This window comes from Anolis carolinensis, chromosome 3 (assembly GCF_035594765.1).
Source record: "Anolis carolinensis isolate JA03-04 chromosome 3, rAnoCar3.1.pri, whole genome shotgun sequence".
Classification (NCBI taxonomy): domain Eukaryota; kingdom Metazoa; phylum Chordata; class Lepidosauria; order Squamata; family Dactyloidae; genus Anolis; species Anolis carolinensis.
Window position 1 is genome coordinate 38633469 of NC_085843.1, and position 17740 is coordinate 38651208.

Consider the following 17740-nt stretch of genomic DNA (forward strand, 5'->3'; position numbering starts at 1 on the left):
TGTAAAAATGATGTTTTGGTGCTTAATTTGTAAAATCATAACATAATTTGACGTTTAATAGGCTTTTCCTTAATCCCTCCTTATTATCCAAAAATTTTGCTTATCCAACGTTCTGCTGGCCCATTTATGTTGGATAAGTGAGATTCTACTGTACTTAGAATTTTATTCCCTGCAACATGTAAGAAACATGTTTGGGTCTATGATTTTATGGAAGAATTTTGTGGTCTTTACTTATGGACTGAGAATGTAGGTTTAAGAAGAGAGGCAACCCCCCCCCCCCAGGACCTCAGAGTAGGTCCCCACACAGACTTGCCAGTTCAGGGCTTTCTCCCCCCCTCCATCCTCACTGGCCTCCCTTCTGTGTCTCAGGAAAAAATGGAGGGCAGATGGGGGACATCTGCTGAAAGTTTTTTAAAAGTATACAATTATGCCCTGATCCGTATATGATCATCCTAATATAATAAATACAAGCATATTTGCATGTGTGCATATACTGACCAGTGCATAATGGAGGAGGTTAAAAAAACTTCTGCCAGATTTCTCCCTTCCCCTAATCATTTATTAATGCTCTGTTTACAGTGTTACAGTGTTTACAGTGTAAAATAAAGAGTTTCAGAGAGTTCCAATGGCTCTCAGTTCATGCTTCCTTTCAATCAGCTGTGCATCTGTTTGACAGACCAATCAGCTGATCAGCTGTTCTGAGCTTTTAAAAAGGGACATAAATCAGTTGGAGCAGTCTCCACTGTGGGGGGGGGGGAGGAAAACACATGCTTTTTTACATGCAGGGTCATACAGTCATGCGAAGTTCCGCATATTTCGGCCTGAAACGGGATAAAGGCGGACCTTTTTATCCTGCGGTTTCTCTCCTTTGTAGCAAATCAGTATGCATTTAGCATTGATTTTGTGTAGTCATTCCTCTTTTTTAAACAGAAACTCCTGTGTTTAACGCCCTGTCTGGATGGGCCCTATGAGAGGAGAAAACATGAACTTTAAAAAGGATGGACGAAAAGAGAAGAATCATAAACATGAATTTGGAGCACATTATGCAGCATGCAGGCATGCTTATCTAAGTCTTATGCTTTTGGGAACATTTATTAAATACTAAAAAAAGAAAAAAACTTGACACAATAATAATAATAATAATAATAATAATAATAATAATAATAATAATAATAATAATAATACTTTATTTATACCCCGCCACCATCTCCCCAACGGGGACTCGGGGCGGCTTACATGGGGCCATGCCCAGAGCAAACAATATAACAAGTATAAATACAACATAACATAGAGCAATTAAACAATACAATAAGTAATAATATACAATATACACTACAACGCAAATCAAAGAAACAGTAAAAACAGGGCCGGCCGCATGAATACAAAGATAAAAACTCAGGTGAGAAAGATAAAGGGAATGGAGACCACGGGGAGCAGGGACATACGAAAGTGGAACAATGTGTGTCAACATTCAGGAAGAGAAAGTGTGTATTACAGACACTCATGGACCTCCTTTCCCCTTCTTGTGATAAATCCTGCTCCCATTACAAGTGAAAGATGAGGATGAACTCCATCTAAGATCAGCTTTTGCTTCTGTAGCAGTGTTTCCAATTATAATCCTGTATTTTTCCCATCAGATTCAATGGAAACCACTGTTCATGTATGGGAAGAAATAAGAAAGAGCTCTGGATTATCATTTGCATGAAAACCAAATATTTAACACTGATAGATCTTGTTCTGGTGTCTTTCATACTGTCCTGATCTTCATTTCTCTCCTTTTTGTTGTGCTTTTTCACAGAGCTAGAATGGGATTTCTCATCTAGTGACACCATATTTCATAAGTTAAGATAACAGCTCAAAGCTAGGCCCCGGTGAGATCCAAGAAGCCTGACTGCATAGAAATGCACTGCAAAATCTCAACTGTACCCTCAAATCCTTTGCCACATTTTCAGATCTCTTGCTACAAGATGAGCATGTCAGTGTGTCAGCAGAGTTCCCTAAATGAAAGATGTTTAGCCATTACTCCTTTGCCATGCTTCATCAATGTAATTCTATCTCCAGTGGCTGCCTTTGGTTTAACTCTCTTTTCATTTCCTTTTTTAAAAATGAAGTCTTTGTGGTATTTGCAGGAAACAGGAAAATGCAGAGCATTCTCCATTATTGCACATCCACAGAGGAGAAGGCAGCACCTGTTGAATTGCTCTCTATCACAAAACTTTGAAAAGCACAAAGACATCTATTAGAAAATTATGATAGGAAATACAGCCATAACTCCACATATGCAGGTTTGAGTTTTGCGGATTCAATTATTTATGGATTTGGTGGAATTATTCTTTCTAATTATCTCTAGGTCCTCCAGAATGTTTCAATAGTCAACTCTTTGTGAATCTTTGGGACATCCAATGTGATTCTGTGGTTATCTTCCAGTAGATGTTGATGATAAAGTCCTGTTGGAGGACCTAGAAGTATTCTCCAGCTGGTCAGAGCCCAACTGGCAAGTGTCATATAGAGGACCGTTTCATTGGCTGCTCCAAAACTTTAGAATAACCCACCAGAAGAGTTCCAACAACTAAATGAGCTATCCGAATGTAAAACACAGCTAAAGATGTTTCTCTTCTGGTAGGCCTATCCAGTCCTTTTTAACTATGAAAACACAACAAACAGTTTATGTTAATTTTATTTGAACTTTTTCCTCATGTATTTTAATATGTGTATGTTTCGATATATGCTTTTATTGCTGCAAAAAAAACCCCATAAAACAAACCCAAGAATTTTTTTCCATTGCTGAAAGTTTTGGTGTTCTAGCACTTTTGTTTTTAAAGAGGGAATCCTAAGCAGGCCATCACTATAATATGCACCTTTTTTTGGCCAAATTACAAAAAATGCACTTTTTGCCATTGCAGATCACATTTGCCAGCAATTCCTGTTTTTGGCTTCTGGGTTTCAAAAATTGAGGTGCACATTAGATTTGATGGCGCATTAGACTTGAATAGATATGGGTATATTGTGCCCTTCTTTGAGCCAAAATAAGAAGCAGGTAACACATTATTATTATTATTATTTTATTGTATGACACAGCAAACAAGATAGATATGCTGGATTTCATATCACAAAATCACAAGTCGAACACTTCCCAAGTGTCTAGGACTGTGTGATGTATTTTTGGATGATGAGTGCAGATCCCAGTAGGGTGGCCTTTTGCAGTTGGCAGATTGTAATTTTGTCAATGTCTATTGTTTCCAAATGTCGGCTGAGATCTTTTGGCACGGCACCCAGTGTGCCCATCACCACCGGGACTACCTGCACTGGTTTCTGCCAGAGTCTTTGAAGTTCAATCTTGAGGTCCTGATAGCGGCTGAATTTTTCCTGTTGTTTTTCGTCAATTCGACTGTCACCTGGGATGACAACATCAATGATCCAAACCTTTTTTTTCCCACAACTGTGATGTCTGGTGTGTTGTGTTCCAGAACTTTGTCAGTCTGGATACGGAAGTCCCACAGTATCTTTACGTGCTCATTTTCCAATACTTATTATTAATTTTTAATAATAATTATTATAATTATTATTATATAAATATTTATTGTTATTATTATTATTATTATTATTATTATTATTATTATTATTATTAAAATAGCATTTTTATTTAAAGTTTTTCACTTTAATAGTGTCCTGTGCCCCTAACCTCAGCGAACGTGAAGGGCTGACTGTATATGTCAAAGAAGTCTGATATGATGAGGGTTAGTCCTTGACTGGTAATAATTTCTGGCAATATGATTTTAACTGCCAACCTAGACTGCCAATCCAGTGTGTCCTAAACTGAAGGTTAAAAGAAAAGTTTAGTAAAAGCATATCTGTATATGTGTGTGGTTTTTGCATTGTGCAAGTTCTGCCACTCAGTTATCTGGACTTTCTTTTAGCTGTTGTCGCTTCTATATTTGTGCTTGACTCTCCCCTTCAAAGTATTTATGTTTATCTCTTTCTCACACACATATTTTTTTTTTGCCTTTCATCCCTCTTCTGCTTCATCTTTGTCACAGTTATGGCTCCTTTCCTTTTCCCCTTCTCTTGTTATTCCATATTCTTTTATTGATTTTTTTTCCTCTTGGCTCTTTCCCTCTTCTTTTTTCTCTCTCTCTCTTTGTGCGCATGCACACACATGTGGGTTTTTCTTCTTCTTCTCTATCCTCACCCTTCTTACTCATCCTTTATCTCTTTCCCACTCTTTCTCTCTCTTTTTCCCCCAATTCCATTAACGAAAGTAGATAATAACTTGTGAATTCAAGTGGAACTTCATTTCTTAAACTGCACACTCGTGCTGGAACCCATTAAGCTCGATAGCGAGAAATGAGAGAAATCATAATTATCAGGCCAGTAAAATACATGAAACATAAAATTTGTCAGGGAAAGTAATTGAAATTATTGGAGCAGTTGGGTCTTGGTGCTGTGCAGGCCCGGAGTGATAATGGAAAGGTTATGGGCAATGTTTAGCAATGCTGATGAGGCCCAAGGTGACTCGCACCACCACAGTCAGCAACTTTATGCTCTGCTTACATTAATTTGCTAATCCATCTTTAGAAAGAGCCAGAGTGAGTCAAGCATTGAGGTCCATAGAACCCTCACTGAAATTCTGGAGCATTCAGTGATGCAAAATGTTTACTTCTGTTGATGCAAGAGAGTGACTTCTCTTTTCTCTGTTGCCTTTCTTTGTACATAACTAGCACTGAACTGTATGCCCATTTCTGTTCTCCTCTTGTTGTTCCAACTTTCTTGGAAATTCTTTTTCCTGACTGTATCTGTCACGTTTTTCATAAACATGGCTATGAGAATCTTAGGCTGATATCTGAACTGTCTAGACATGGTTTTTCTTTCATACCATGTTTCCTCGAAAATAAGACAGTGTCTTATATTAATTTTTGCTCCCAAAGATGCTCTAGGTCTTATTTTCAGGGGATGTCTTATTTTTCCATGAAGAAGAATTCACATTTATTGTAGAACAAAAAAAATGAACATTTATTATATACTGTACAGTAGTTGTCATCACAAACCAGCATAACCAGACAAACTGTGAATCCTGTCAAGAATTTCTTATTACTACCATTATTTCCATGTACAACACTCTATGGTATGTACATTTTCCGATCCTGCATGCTCTGGTGTTCTGTTCGGCAGGCATGCTTTCAAACAAAACCTTTGCTAGGTCTTACTTTCGGGGGAGGCCTTATATTTAGCAATTCAGCAAAACTTCTACTAGGTCTTATTTTCTGGGGATGTCTTATTTTAGGGGAAACAGGGTAGATGAAGACTGCAAAACCTGTGGCCAAGCAATATCAGAGGGTGGTCAAGATGAAAAATGTTAGTGAGGAAGTGACAAATGTTGAATGAGGAAGAATGCACAAAGAGATGCTGCAGTAGCGTACTTTTTCTTGAGCCTATTGCTGAGGATAGAACTCTGGCTCCTCTTCTCCTCTTCCCCTTGCTGAGTTGAGGGTAAATTACTTTTGTACTTTGAACTCAAACTGCAGCAAATGAAGTAAGTTGAAGAAAAAGGTGAGAGTGAGAGGAAGAGAGAAAAACAGGGACAGGTTAAAAGCATCTGAAACAAAAGTGGATCTGTCGTGTTTTGTGAATTCAGCCTTTCCATTGAACTTGCAGGACTTCTAATATTGTTTCAGGTCCCACCTTTACTTTTCCTCTCCCCCTCCTTCTCTCCTCTTCTCATGTGGCCGTGCCTTTTAAAACTGCACTCCTAAGGCAGGGCTTTAGGAAATGAAGTTATTACGTCTTTTTTTAAATAAAATATTTAATATATAAATTTTTAAAACAAATTTATTCACAATCAAAATAATATACATCAAAAAAGAAAAAAGAGGGCAAAAGTGTAATAAAAATAAAAATAAAATCAAAAACAATACTAAAACACTAAGCATGAGCTAAGCAACTTGGTGACCTTAGCAATCTATTCTTTCACTGTCAGTGTATCGGTCTATTTCCAAGTTTAAGCAAGCAATATTCTTGCTGCTGCTGTCATGTAAATCAGTCATCTGCACCCACAGATTCTGTATTGAAGAAGTTATCTATATTTACTATTCAGTTTGTTGTCAGAGGCTTTCATGGCTGGAATCACTGGGTTGCTGTGAGTTTTCTGGGTTGTATGGCCATGTTCCAAAAGCATTCTCTCTTAACGTTTCGCCCACATCTATGACAGGTATCTAAAACTCTAAAATCAGGACAATAAAGAACAACACTCTGAAAACAGGGGAAATCCAAACATAAAACTTTCAGGATCAGTTAACACCTTCCAACAAAGGATTCCCCCAGGCAGGAATTAGCCAGATCGTGAGCTGCAAGGCCATTAAATGCTAATCAAAGTGATTAATTACAGCATTCACACTTGCCTCCAACAGACAAGAGTTCTTTCTCCCTCCCTGGACCTTCCACAGATATATAAACCTTCCTTGCTTAGTTTCCAATATACTTCACAACCTCTGAGGATGCCTGCCATAGATTTGGGTAAAACATCAGGAGAGAATGCTTCTGGAACATGGCCAAACAGCCCGGAAAAATCACAGCAACCCTACTATTCAGTTCTTTATCCATAACATCCAATAGAAGGTGAAGCCATTTCCAATTTCGAAGATCTGTCTCTGGCCCCATCTACACTGCTATATAATGCAATTTATGAGTACACACTGAGCATCTAATGCACTGTAGATTGGACCTGTGACATAACAGCTGGTGTTCCTAATATGCTGTTTGGTAATGTGCTATGATAGGTAGTGTTGCCAAACAACAACATTATTTTTTATTTGATGCCATGAACAGCAGGGAGTGCTGTGGTCACAAACAACCTGCTTCTGATGCTTCCCTTGAGGCAAGTAGAAGTCAGAAGACAAGATTTTTTGAAATCTATGCAAAAGCTTTCCATGTGTTGTTTGCTCTAGATATGACTACTGAGAAGGGCAAAATAACTTGACTGCTGGTGGCTCCAGTGCCGTGTATACCTCCTTTAACCTTTGAGCTAAACCTGGCATAGATTCACCATCCCACTGACATAAAAATCACCAGCTGTCATTGCATGGATGAATTAAACATAGTTCATTGATGGTTAGAAATAAAGATATCATTGCATTGAATGTTTGCTCATCCAAAGAAAGAAAAAGTTTGACTGATAGTGTAAAAACTTTGTCTTGATTTGCTTGCTTGGTTTGTTAGCTTATTTACTTATTAAACTAACCATTTGAAAAGTTAAAGGTGGGAGAAACCCTTTCATTTCTGATTCCAGGCATTCAGTTGGAGCCTGTCAGTTTTCTAGGCTAGGATATGCTTGAGGCAGCTAAATTTCAAACCTGAGAAAATAATGGCACATAATAAATTGGCCAAAAGACCTCTTAGCAGCAGTTGCAGGGGCCGCACACCTATAATACCACTCCCTTGGTGTTCAAAGCCTTTTATTATAGGGGATACATTAGATATGACTTGTCAGAAAGATGCCAATTGAAAGTGGCTCCCTAGCAGGCCATTAATAGCTTTCTGATAGCAGTTATGAAACTACCAGAGTGGGCCTTTGCAGTCACAATTCCAGAATAATTTGTGGTCACTTTTCTAGCCTTTCCTTCCTCTCTACCTCCCATCCTCTTCTTTCCTGCTGAGAATTTTTTTGGCAAGATGTTTTACCAACAGCCTGTTTTATCACTCAAGAGAGCAGCATTCTTTATAATTAGTTACAGGTGATACACTCTGATAAAATAACAGGGCAGAAAATAAAATGTCCATGGATTTCAAAGGATTCTGGTATACTCTCTTTCTTCCCTGGGAAAGATGACCTCTGAATCAGAAGCTTTGACAGTGTTTTGTGTTTTTAGCATGAGGGGCTCCATTTCTGGTGTTGCCATTAAAATTGTTTAAGCAAACTCAGGGAAAAGTATTCAGTTATTATCTTATTATTCTTTATTTTCTGGACTATTCTTTCACTTCAAAGCTCACCTCTTTCAGCTTTGCCACTGAATTTTGTGCAGTGTTCTTTCTGAGAGACGTGAGCAATGTACCAAGAACCACAATTAACAGCATAATGCCTATCCTAAATTATCTCAAAATATACCACATATTCTTTTCAGGAATAAGTCATTTGTGGGTAAAGTATTCCAAGAAAGATCATTCCTTAATATATTTTCACCTGTCATAAAATCACACTTGCCACTGAAGCTAGTGACTGGAAACAAGGCAAAACCTTTACCACTAGAGGACAAAAGGCATGCCAGAATAAGTCAGGGTAGGGATGTAATGCTTTAATTTTGTTGAGAGAAACAATTATTAATTTTACACTTTCTTCCCACTGTGGGGAAGCCTTTGAAAACTCCACAGTGTTTCAAAGACTATTCACAGTTTGAGACTTATTCTACACAAACTTTTCCTATAGTATGTTTGCACAGAAAGGAGCATTTGTGCTGAAAAAAAAGTCTAATAGTGAGAGAACTATTGAAATTTCTCATGCTTGACGTAATAATGAAATAAGCAAAGATTTCATTTCTGCTGATGCGTTCCAAATGAACTTAGATTATGTTTGGCCTGAACCTAGTGTTACACCTGGGCCCACCAGAGGAGAAGACACACAGTTGGAGATGCTGTGTAAAACACCTGCTTTGGATTGGGACTCATTCTAATCCCAAACTTTCTGAAGGGATTCACGTGATACTGAGACTGACAATAGCTACTGGTATCAAAAATAGTATTATTGGTAATTAATGGATACAGTAGGTTTTTCTATTGCAAACAGAGGTACACACAGTCTCTTCAGTTGGTAGAAGCCCATCACTGTTGCAGTTAAATATGCCTCTGAAAAATACAGTACTCTACCCAATGATCACTCAGGTTGCTAGGCTACTCATGCCTCATCTTCTCCCAGGGACAAGACTCAAAATTAATTTAAAGCTACGGTTTTAATAACATACATTCCCACAAAGGAATGTTTGTTGAACAAACGCAGGTTCTTTCCCTACTTCCAGAAGTATTAAGCCAGGAGATTAGTGCCCCCTTCCAGTTTCTTATAGCTAGATCCATGGACAAGGCTAAGGCAAATAATGCATTGAGGTCTCTAGGCTAGTATAAGAGAAAACTTAACCCTCTCTCTATTTGCACTTCATGTGCTACACCATGCTTGACTGAGCTATGTAATAGTGTTATGTGAACTAGACAGGATTCCCAAAGCCATTCCCTTTGGGAGCAAGTGTCACATACCATCTGATATTAAAGTTTTAGCAAGAAGCTCCAAATTGAATTCTTGTTTGTTATTCTGAACCATGGAATCAATTAGCGGGGGAGATACATACAGAGAGAGAATCTCTCTTTCCCTGTGTGTGGGTGGTACTAGCAATCTGTTCTTAGATGCCAACACATCAAAGTGTGCAAAGTAATCGGAAGAAGAGCACAACTTAGGACAAGGCAGGCGGTTGGTAGAAAATGTGTCAGAAAACAGCTTCAATGCAGAAAAAAGAAGTATGCACAAAAACTAATGTTTAGTAGAACTCTTTTATCTATTCCCAGGAATTCTAGACTCCATAAATAAAATCCTGGAGAAAGTCCAGAAAGCTACCTACATTGGAAGGATATGAGAAGTGCTGCTGTGCTTTGTCTTCTTGCTGTTGTTCCCTTTGTATTATTTTACTTGGCATATTGTGTGTCGGTTTTCACCTGATACTAGCAAAGGATGCACCAGGTTTAAAAAATCAAGCAAAAGCAAAGATCAGGTAAAGTGCATTTGCTGTCAATCCAGGTAGTGGATTGAACTAAGGGCAACTTTTATTAATTAGTTACCTATTTATGCTGTTTTTTGAAAACAGCTAAGAAACTATTTGGGAGAGTGATCTGGTATGGAAGCAGTTGAGGATGGCGGTCATCCCTGACTCAAGCCCTAACCTCCCCTTAGGCACCTGATGTACATGATTTCTCAAAGGCTTCTAACTAGAGCCTAGACTAACCACAAGAACAGGATATATTAGTCCCCCTCCCAGATCACTTGACCCACAAGGGGGTCAAGTGATCCAATGTCATGGCATGCCACAAATCCTCAAGAAACAGCTGCAATCCTGTCACCTAAAGATGAACATCATCTGACCCCAACCATTTGGATTGTCTATAAGTAATTTTAGAATGAACATTGTAAAACCTCCAACTGTTGATCATGGCAAGCCTGATGTCAGTATTGACTCTTTACCAAGACAAGTCCACGTTCTTCACCAGGCCAATGCTGCCTAGACAATGGCAGGTCATGTCATTTTCCATATCAGTAATTCCTTCAATAATAAGAGTCCCTCCCAAAAGAAGATCCATATAGTTGCCCTCAGAGATATAAAATCAAAATGTGAGGAGGCAGGCCATGGCACCCACTAAACAGCTGCATAAATAAGCCATGCCATCGAAGCCCCCCCCCCCCCCCCATCAACTTAGCCACTCAACAGCAGCTTTACCACCAAGACCCAAGTGAGCTCTACAACGGGCTCCTGCATTTCTGACACTCAGCCCAGTAAATGTTGCTGTGGCTTAAAAACAGGACTCTGTGCCTGACAGACACAGACTACAACTGGGGATCTGTAATAAAAAACAAATTAGTGATAAAAAGGGGAAAACATAATCATGGTAACCATAGAATGTTACCGCCATTCGTGAGTGCCTTATACAACATGGAACAAAACTGATATTTAGTTAGTAGTGATCGGTTGGCTTGACCAAATAGAGGACCTGAGTAACTGCTAGTGCATTTCCTGTGGTGAGTCTGCATCTGACTCCTCTTGTCATTGTTCTTTCTTCCAACTACTGAGCATCTCCCTTCAAATAGTAATACAATTTATTATGGGTATACAAAGTTCTGTGCAATGCATGGTTTCTCTTTCCTCAGAAAATGACATTTATTTTAGTGGATTCTACAGTTCAATACACACAACATATGTTGCAGATTTTTCCAACACACTATGGAAGTCCATGCAAACATTGTGGCTTTCATGCTCTTAGCAAAGCAAAAGCATTTATGATTTGTATATTGCTTGCTTCCCTTAATTCATTCAATTTATATTGTTACTTTTGAGAAGTCAAATCTGGCCTTAGTTACATCCCATCTGGATTACTGCAACATGCTCTATATGAGGCTGCCTCTGAAGAGTACTTGGAAACATCAGCTGGTCATCAGCTCATTGCTCACTGGGGCTGGCTACAGCAGCTCCATTGCTTGCTGGACATAATTCAAAGTGCTGGTTATGACCTTTAAAGCTCTAGAGCGTCCAGGTTCAGGCTATTTAGCTGACCACATTCCCTTGTATGAATCTGCCTGGTCCCTTAGGAGAGGCCCTTCTCTTGGTCCCACCTCCATATCAAGCCGGGTTGGTGGGAATGAGAGAGAGGGCCTTCTCGGTGGCTGCTCCACAACTCTGAAACTCCCTGCCCAGGGAAACCAAAATGGCCCTCTCCCTGCTGTCTTTCCAGCAGCAGGCTAAACCCTTTTTATTTGGGCAGTGCTGTGGTTTTCAACTGTTTTGATGGATTTTATCTGTGAATTTTTTTTAGTGCTGTTTGTGTTGCAATTTTTTATATATATTTTAAATTGTATACTAATGCCTTTATGTGAAACCACCTAGAGTCCCCTTTGGGGAGATGAAGCAGGGTATAAATAAATATTATAATTATAATTATAAATTGTTTGCTTGATTTTATTTGGTTTTAAAAGAACTGATTGAGATATGATGTATTTCCTTTAACATGAAGGTTTAGTCAAAATGGTCCTTTCTTGGACAACAAAAAGAAATTTCTTTCTTAGACTAGAAGTCCTACAATTCTTGGAATTCTAATCCAAATTCTATCTTTGAAAAAAAAAAAGGTATTGATCACTAGCCAACACACATTTTGTTGCATCAAATGTTATTCCTATTTCTGAGTATATTTCATCTACTGATTCCAAAAAGGGTACCTGTTTTCCCCAATAATCTCTAGAAGACTGCTATAGAAAATATATAACTTTCTGTGAAACTAATGTTAAGAGTTTTTGGTAATATCAATCAACTCTAATTTTTGAGATACAGAACATATGCCATCTACCAGTTGCCATCTGTTTGGTCATAAAAACCATGATAACCATATCTAAGAAACTAGAACTGATACAGTCTATCCAATGCAATTTTCTGAATCTGTGCCCCAAATAACTCCAGAAACAGGCCTAAAAATCAAGACACCAAGATTGTTTTGCGGGGAAGGAGTGGTGGATGGTTGGGCTGTGCAATATTACTAGTAGTGGAAATTGGCTGTATGTGTAACCTGACTGCATGCTGATTTGGGAAACATGTTCGGATTATTTTCCACCAAGAAGCAAAGCCCTCTTCCTCCCCATTTTTCTCTCTAGATTGAAACTCAACGCCCTACTATATTCAATTGAAATTGTTGAAATCATTGTATTTGCTATGGTGTCCAAATTAACAAGACCTGGAGTTGATCTACAACATTTATTTATTTATTTGTTCATCTGCCTTATTATTTTGAACTTAATCTGTCAATTACTTTGGATGCCTCCTCATTTCTTGATTTCTGAGTAGGAGTGCTATAGAATACACAGAACTTGCTGTGAAACAAATGTTCAGGATTTTTGGTAATGTCCATCAAACCTGTGATTTAGTCAGATTAACACAATTAATATGGGCAATATCTGGTAAATCTCCCAGTTTACGTATAAAGTTTAAACTTGTTTTCATAATCATTTCTACACAAATTATTATTTGTGAAACTTACTTCTACTGGTCACCAGCATGTGTGTCTTGAAGCAGAATGATGTAAAAGCTATATGGTCAGCTCTTTTTACTTTTTACAACTGAACTGTATACAGCTATCCACATATCTTTTACCAATAGTAACAAGGATGATGTGATCAAACTGCAGTACAATGAATCAGGCTGCAGTACAATAGTCAGTCTTCGGAATGTATGAAATATTTGTTAGATCCCATTCTGTCAGTGACAACAGAATAATAAAAGTGTTTTTGATTTTATGATTTATTTCTTAATTATTTTTATCAGTTGTAATCCAGATAAGGTTGAACTAGTGTCCCTTTGGTGGCTGAAACTCTTAGCAGCACTTCAGTCATACATATGGTTACAATGTATATATTAGCTAGACTAGTGTATACCAGATAATCAGAAACAACATTCCCATCAATCATTAGCTCTCTCTTCTGCCTGTGATGCATCAAAATGGTGCATACATATTTAAAATATATGAAGGTGCACCCTGGAGAAAAGATTCTGTGAGACAATGGCTTTTGCTAAAATGATTATGTGATACTGCAATATTTTAAACAGCTATCACATTATACAACTTTCTGAATATCAAAAAATGAAACATTAGCATTTATGTTTCTTCCTGGTACCAGGTATTAGGGCTGTGTGGTCGATGAAAAAAATGTTTCAAAACTCATTACAAAATTGGGGGGTGCTGGTGTTTGTTTTTGAAAGTGTTTCAGAAATATTGTTAGTGAAAATTTCATTACTATAATGAAAGTAATGAAGTTTAGTTACTTTTTTGTTACAGGTTTTGCGCAAGTGGGGAAACTTCAGCAGCACCTTTCTCCCTCATTGTTACTGATATTGGGGTGAAACTTGTTACAATGGTAGAACACATGCACCACTGTTAGCCTATCAAGTTTCAGTAAGTTTCAATTATCTATGGATTTTTTGAGAATTTTGAAAGTTTTTATAAACAACATTTATTTTTATAAAGACTATAAGAGCTGTCTCTCTGAATTTTCTATACAATGATAAAAGATAACAGGGGGTCATTTTCCCGAACTTTCAGAAATAGTAACATATCTACTGATTTTAGGAAATTTTTAAAAGTTTTGATTAGGATCCATGCTAGCTTCATTGGAGCCAGCATAACATGGGAAGCTTCCCATGTTGTGTGAAATATGCACCCCCATTTGGGGGCAGGGCCTCTGTCGGAAGTCACAAGACATCATGTGATGGCCAGTGTGGGGCTCTGTCCAGAAGACAGATGGAAGCATCCGAGAATTCTGATTTAGGTAAGTGTGATGAGATTGGATCAATGTTGCTCTCTTGATACATCTAACTGTTTCAACACTGAGTAGGGTTTATGCATTTACAACAAAATCTTCTCCCAATTCTTTTTCTTCAAGAGCAGTGGGCTGAGTATTTGTACTTTATCATATCATTGGTCCCTCTAATTTAATATTTTCTATACTTATTGTAAGCGATCAATGGCAAAGAGTTATCACAGTTGAATGTGAAAGTGTATGGATTGACCCTGGGAATCTGGACATGCTAAGCATATGCTGTAGCACTGGGCTAATCCAAGTTCCCGAAACCTTGCAATATCTGACACTCCCACCAAATATGGAAGCTTAAACAAATGGATTCACACTGCTTAGACAATACCATGAATATAGTTTGGATATATGAGCTAATATATGGGCTTTTTCATATGTCAGTGGCTTCCCAAATGTAAACTGTGCCACATCTCACCTTTGACATTTCAAACATCCTTCAAATGTAAATGAAATGCTGGATGAAAAAATCCTGAATACTTGCATTTCATCTAGCCGTACAGTAGAAAAGGTAGGAGTAGCAATGTTGGTGGACATGTTTATTCATTTACTGGTGTATCCTACATAAATATGCCTCCATGCCTCTTATCAGATTTTGAGCTGAGAGTACAGTGAGCAATCTTCTGCCATGTACAGTTTTGAGTAGTGTTAACACTCTCCTTAGCATTCCTGGCTTTTTTTAAATTATAAACTTTTTGATACATTTAATGTGAAACAGTCAGGAAAGCATCCCCCTCACTCTTCACTTTTTCTATTGGCATGTTGAAAGAGGCTCTTACTGGGCTGTGTTACCATGGCGATTGTGCAGTGCCATGATTTGTTGACATGCACACCTCCCTCCGCACAGATACTGGGTTGTTGCTGCTGGAGAGGCCACCATAATTGCCTAACCTCCCAGCTAGCCACCAGGCCTATTTTGCTCTTGGCGGAAGAGGGTTTTGCCTTTGTCAAGCTGGCCTCAGCTAGAGAGCTTTGCCTGTTAGAACAGGCTAGACAAGAGGGCCTGCGAGTTTATTCAGGAATGAAAGAGGTATTGACAATGCCATAGTCTCATTTCATTTTTCTCTTTCTCTGTTTTACAGAGAACAAAGGGTAGCTCCTTTAAAGTTAATAAGGATAAAGGGAACAGAGACTTTTCCAGCACATAGAAGCATCCATTTTGATGACAAATTTCCCCCTTCGAATAGGAATCGCTTCTGATGACCCAGGAAATTGTAATTAAACAACATGTTTCTTTGCATTCGTGTGAAATATGGGTGGATATTTTAAGAAACAAAAATCTTTTACCCTTAGTATAATACCTCTACCTTGGATTTTTAATGTAATGTATATCTAATACAGTTCAATCTCTATATCTGCAGGAAACATTCCACAACTTCCTAAAGATATTGAACCCCCGATAGTAGTGAATGCTTCATTCACAACTAAAGTAGAGCAATCATTATCCCCCCCCTCTCTACCAGGCCCATAGTCGGGGGGGGGGGTGAACGGTTCACCCCCCCCCCCCCAGAAATGTGTCAGGTTGAAAAAAATCCTGGTTTACCCTTGAATTTTAATTGGTTGACCAATTCATAAGTAAATCAGGTTTTTTTTTTTAACCTGGCACATTTTGGGGGCAGTTGAACCCTTAAACCCCACCCCAACTACAGGCCTCCTCTCTACCCACTCACCTCCTGTTCCACAGAAAGGAGAGTAAGGAGACTATCCCAAAGTGTGTGTGTGGGGGGGGGGGAGTGTATTATGACTGTGGCATTAGGTCTCATAGTGTTATAAAGGACATCCTTCTATTTCTCCTTTCTGTCTTTTCTTGTCTTTTTCATGTCTTTTCTTGCCATTTGTACCAAAATTATCAGTTTTCAGATTTAGTGTAGTTCCTGCCCACTCCATTTTAAAAAGAAAAAAAACTTCCCCTTGGATCCAACAACTCTAGAGTAGACAAAAGTAGGGATGTGCATGGTGCCATTTTTCAAAATGGGATCCAGGAATTTTAGCAGTTTTGGAAGGTTAATACCCAGAAACGGAATGGGCGGTGGGGCTTGGATTGACTTGGCTGGAACAAATCATGTATCAGCCAATAACTTCTGCTTCTGGTTGATTTTGGGAGTGCAATGGCAGCATCTGTACATGCATGGGGGTTTCCCCCCTTAGCCTTGCCTCAGCCAATCAGAGCAAGAAAGTGGATCTCACGTCTTTTCGCCAAGCTGGTCTATATATACAAGGGCAAGCTCTTTCATTTTCCTGTGGCATCCTGGCTTCTGAGAGAGAGAGAGATTGTGTGCTAACTAGCTCTGTGTTCCACCTCAGTGCCGCTGCTGCTTAAGATTACTTTTGGACTCAATTCCAATCTTTTCCTTTGGTAATTTTATTAAATAGTCTCAGTCGGCTGTGAAAAGGCATCTTTGGGGTGTGTGTGTTTGTTTAATTATGTTTTTACTTTTGTGAGGGTGGTTTAGTGAAAGGAGGGGATAGCCTGACTCCCTTGAGTCCCCATGGAGATAATTAAATCCCCCCGAAAAGCCATATTATCTTCTTGCTTCTGTCCTGAATCTTCCTCCCCCCCCCCAAAAAAAAAACTTGAGGAATTTCCTGAAAAGCAATGGATGACCCTAATGTTTTGAAACTTGGGGGGCTTGTCCTCCAAGCGTGGCCATTTTTCTCCCAATAACCTTACAAGTGACAGAAAGAGGAGCTTCAGAAGTTCCCCCATTGCCGCCAGTGGGCTGGATCTTCCTGCAGCGAAAATTGAATTTCTGGCTGACAGATCCATAAATGGCATTTCCGCCCTCCCGAATTCAGGCAAATACTGAAGAAACAGAATGGGATCAGACAAAAGCTGGCACTGAAAATAGCATAGGGGTTTCCCCAATTGCACACCCCTAGACACAAGCAGCTGATCTTAAATATGATACCACTGAATGGGAACCTGACTTTCCCCTCTGATCCCATTACTCTACAGTAGACCCAAGCAGCTGATTTTATACCAGACACCAGTTGAGGGGAAACCTGACTTTAAAAATTTACCATGCCTGGCTCATGAAGCAACATTTTGGGAGAGAAATGTCAATGCTTGGTAGCAGACTGCCTTACTCAATGTAACTGAAGCAATTCAACACGGGCAAATTTGACAGTTCCTATCCCACATGTTTTGGGTGTTTTTCCCATTATATCCCAGAGTCCTGTCTTCTCCCCCTCCTCTTTTTTGAAGTGTTTCAGATTTTTCCCTAACGAATCATGACAGAAAGGGCTCTGTCATAAATCATACCCTCAATGTATTCTGTTTTGTTAGGGGGTGAGCAGTGTGGCATAAAGTCCTAACTGAAGTTCCTCTGCTTTGACTACCAGGAGTGGCTTCAGTGACAAAGCAGTGGTGGCAGTGGCTATTCTTTCTGCCCTCATACACAGGCTCAGGCTGATGTGTGAACAGCATGCAAGTGCAATAACAGATCTGGGGTAATCTAATGTATATATTGCTATGCCAGTGCTGTGGTGAAAGTATTGGAACTTAGAAAAGGCATAGATTTAAATCATCCCACAAAATTAACTGGATTTACCAAAGTAACAAAGTGACTTACTATACCACTGGGTTGTTGTAAGAATAAACATGGTGGGTGGGGATTGTATGTCCTGCTTTAAGTTCATTAGAGAAAA